The sequence below is a fragment of the Cibotium barometz genome, chromosome 27 (genome assembly GCF_041138505.1).
Source record: "Cibotium barometz isolate CiBa-2024 chromosome 27, ASM4113850v1, whole genome shotgun sequence".
In the NCBI taxonomy this organism is placed as follows: Eukaryota; Viridiplantae; Streptophyta; class Polypodiopsida; order Cyatheales; family Cibotiaceae; genus Cibotium; species Cibotium barometz.
The window spans coordinates 45,607,495-45,612,250 of NC_141072.1; positions in this window are offsets into that span (position 1 = coordinate 45,607,495).

Below are 4,756 nucleotides of genomic sequence, written 5' to 3' on the forward strand. Positions count from 1 at the left end.
TATTTATGATGCGGATAAATAAATAAATACAAAAAACTTAGTTCTTGCCCTGAATCATGTTGAATTCGGATTTGAAATTTGTTAAAAGGTTGAGCTTAGCACCGTACTTTACTCCAATTCCAAATGAATCCTGAGCATCGTCAAGAGTCTTGAGCTTTTGGTTGACTTCGGCAAGATTTTAAGCCACTTCTATGTGTAGTGTGTCCAAGAACCCCCCCAAAAAAAATAAACATAAAAAAAAAATCTTGATTTAATGAGAAACTTGCAAAGAGCACCTCCAAATTTTTTTGCTTTAACTCCCCTTTGTATTTCCCGAAAAGTGTTTATAAGGGGTTTGCCAATTCTTCAAAGGGTTAATGTAAATCTCCCTAGAATTTTATTGCATATATTATGCAAGCTAGAAGTTAAAGAGCTTTCTCCTTTTTTGTAGCTATGATAGATTTTTGTAGCTATGATAGATTTTTGAAGCTATGATAGCTTGCATATATTATGCAAGCTAGAAGTTAAAGAGCTTTCTCCTTTTTTGTAGCTATGATAGATTTTTGAAGCATATGAGAGTATAAGATTTTTAGCTTATAAAAGATATAATCTTTTAAATCTTATAAAGGGTATAAAGCTTTAAAAATTATAAAGATTAACACTTAAGCTTTTTAATATCTTCTCCATAACTATAGAAACCACTGGCGGTGATTAAGAGGAAGATAAAAATCTACCACAACCTATCTTCATGAATTTGCTATGCGATTGCACTTGAGAGAGAAGAAAAATAAATAAGCTTTAACTCTTTCCTTTGAAATATTGAAGATTTTATTTAATTAATCTTTAATCAAAAGATTAATGACCTGTAGAGAAACAAAAAAACAATTTCTCTCCTTTTCTCAAAATTAGCTTGAGAGCCCACCATAGCCATCCATTATGCATTTCTCACGCTGCCATGGGTTTAGCAATCTAAGAATTGAGCTTAAGTCTCCTTCAATCGTTAATTCCATCCATACGGTTGGATCACGGAGACGTTAAGTTTATGCAGAGTGGTTTACCAGCTTCTTTGCCTTGTGGTCTTTGTCCTTTGGATAAAAGCTTGCAACTCTTCAAACCTTTGATTTAATCCTTCATGCTTTTAAATCTTGCCTCCATCTTCCTAGACCCATAGCTTTGATACCACTGACACGAATCCACTTCTAGAAAGATAGAGGAAATATAAACAAGAAATATATTATTCAACCCAAATAACTCATCAAAAACCACAAGTTCAACATATTCAAGAATTGAATAAATAACTTGCAAAGTACTTAGCTCATGAAAGCGACACAATACTGGGTGCGATCTTCCCACCTCATGTGTGTGGCCTCTCCCCACACATGAGTATGTACATTCCAAGAATAGGCCATACCCTCTAAAAGCACAAAAAGGTGCTTTTCCTTGCGCGACACTCTCTTATGCTTAAAATAGAGTGTCTATAAATTGAGGCTAGGGTTAAAGCATATAATGCTTTACAAAAGTATTAAAGTTTGAATGTTCAAGTCTAAGCTTGATAAATCTAAGCTTCCAAAATAAATCAAAATATGCACAAGCTAGCACAAATATATACAGAGCTTGTTTCCAAAAATATGTGCCATCAAGTAATAATGCACGCATCCTCCTCAATCTTCTGAATTTTCTTCACCTATAAAATAACCAATAATAAATTGGTAAACAAATATTCCATAAGCATACAAACCATCGCCACACACATAATTGCGAAGAATAAGTAGCCCAAGAATCACCTTGCCATACAAACCAACTGTAACAAACATTGGAGGCCCCAAATATACGTTAATGTACACCAAATGTATTAATATTTACAATGGCTTCACCCATGATATTAACATAATTTAGCATGATGCAAAGAGAATCCAAGTGTCTACGAGTTATCTAAGAGGGTAGAATAATATTTTAAAGAGAGCTTAAAATGTAACACTAATACATGTGTATGTTCATGATGAGGATTACATGGGTGGAATGGAGGGATAAATCAAGTGGAACTCTCTCAAGACTTCCATGCTGTAAGCAAAGACTAGTAGTACATGGAGGGGGATTACTTCAAAGATGGGATAAAGGTACTCCATCCACATGATGAAGGTATCATGAAGTTTGTTGTGTAGAGAACAAGAGTATTGTGAAGATCATCTCAATAGGAAGATGAATGCTTCACAAGATTTGATTACCAACATGTGGCAAGGTTTGGTAATTACTTCACAAAGGTTCTTTTTATCTTTCTTATAAAAATTATCTTACCCTTGAAACTCTATGGAGTTAAGGTGGACCCCACTACGACTGACATGTCACTATGGAGTATGTAAGTGAAAGTGTCTTATTACATACACAAGTGTTTTATATGCGTACTTTGTGGAGTCCATGTTTAGTCCATTCTACGATGGACCAACCATATTGACAAGAGTTTTATATGTGTACTATGTGGAGTCCATATTTGGTCCACTATATGGTGGAATAAGAGGGGAGTGCCTTATTTGTGTACTTTGTATCAATGTTTGGTCCACTTTTTGTGGGTGGAATAAGAGGGATCTATGCGGAGTCCATATGTTTGGTCCACTCTACATGGAATAAGAGGGAATCCTCATGTGGTAATGATCTCACTTATGTGGTGTTGTAATGCAAGAGTGATCCTACTTATGTGGAAGCTTTGCACTCTACGAGAGGTGAGATAGGTTCCCGCTATGGTGGAAGACCTAAATGATGATTGTGGGACTCACTGTGGCACTGCAGTGTATAATAGGGAGCCATACTGCAATAGTGTCCCGCTTTTGACACTTTGCAAGACAAGTCAGGTTTTATCATTGCAGTGGAGAGACCAAGGTGACCTGGGTGAGGATTATGGGACACTCACTGGCACGACATTGATGTGTTAGGGTTTGTCTGACACCCTTGCTACACATCTCTCTGGGATGATTTGGCTAGATCTTGGGGGTGGTTTTATGAGGTCCTACAAAAGAATGTCTCCCCTATTTGTATAAAACCATGGGAATAAATGCAAATTGGGGGGTGATTTATGTGTTCATTTGCTTAAAGTGTGAAATATGAGATGTGGTTGGGCAATTATGAGCTCCTATAGAAGAATGTCTCCCATAAAACCATGGAAATGGATGCAATTTGGGGAGTGATTTATGTGTTCATAAGTTGTTGAGTTTGATATGTGCATCTTATTTGTTTAAAGTGTGAAATATTGATGATATATTTTGAAGTTAGGCTTTAAGAGTTACTATGTGGATATTGCACATGAAATTTGAGTGAAATGAAATGAGGATTTGAGTAATTTAAATGAAATTTTATTTATCCATTTTTGAGTTGTACTTCCGCTATGCCATCTTTAAAGTAATTTGGAGCCTCACATTTTCCATGCAACATCTTCTTGATAGGCCTTAGTGCATACATTATTTTAATCAAAGTTCTATTTGTTTATAGAATTATTCTTTTATAAAGTTTCAAATGATGAGTGCACTATCATCCCACTATCATATTTTCAATGTAAATAAGACTTTTCAACCTCCTTTCATGGAGGAAGGTAGCCCATCATGGAAATCTTTGTATTTTCTTAATGATCTTGTCAATTAGTCAATCATTGAATACTCAAAGAAAGACGCAACAACTTGGATTCGCCACCATAACTCTAAAATTGTGTCTTTGTTATAACCTCCAAAATGCCATTTAGAAGTTTGGGGAGTCACTACTGGTGGAAGGACATCACTTCTTGGTTACCAGAGTCTAGACCATTCAAGGATATTCTAGGATAAAGGATAATGTGAAAAAACATTGAAGATTTCCAGTGAGGAAGAAAGTAGTGTAACTCTAAAATTGTGTTTCTTCATTTATAGCCTCAAAAATGCTATTTAGAAGTTTGGGGAGTTTCTATTACATCACTTCTTGGTTACCAAAGTCTAGACTATTCTAGGATAACGGATGATGTGAAAGTTGTGAGTGAGGAAGAAAGTGTTGTACTAACAATCAAGCTATCTTTAATAAGTTCATGCGTTACCTAGTGAAACTATCAATGCTAAGAGTGAAAATTCATGTTTTAAAAAACCATAAAAATGGGTAACTATATAAAATAACAATGGAGATGGAGCTAGCTAATTTTATTTTCAGGGCTTGGAAACCTTGATTGCAAAGCATGGCAAGGCAAGTGCCCCTTGAAATCCACAACCTTTTCCTTCCAAAGGAATGTGTATTGACACACACTTTTCTATTGTGTATTAGTTTATGCCCGCTTTTGTGGACATAAATGAATACCAAGGTATACCCTTTAAGGCAGCGCCATTGCCAACCTATTTGAGTCCACCTCTTGCCTGCAAACTCGCTCCCCTCCTCGATTGTGGTTGTGATGTCTCCCCTCACCTTTACAAGCTTCGAGCTTCCGAGTCCAACACCTCTACAAGGTTACGATGGAGAGCCTCTACAAGGTTACGATGGAGAGCCTCATCTGCAAAGATAGCTAAGCCGTGTCACTATGTCTACATAGAGACAGAGTCACTCCCCATTACATAGCAGTGGAAAAGCCTCTATCTCAGGTGGGAAATTTGCCTCACACAACGATGGCAATGTCAAGACACCCACATCAATTAATGAAAGGGGCATCCAGGGTTCAAACCCCACAGGACTCCCCTTGAGGCCTTAAGGAGCATTGTGAGGGACACGTGGCATTGCCACGTGGGCTTCTTGTGGAGATGACTCCTATTTAGAAGCCTATCACCACCACCACCAG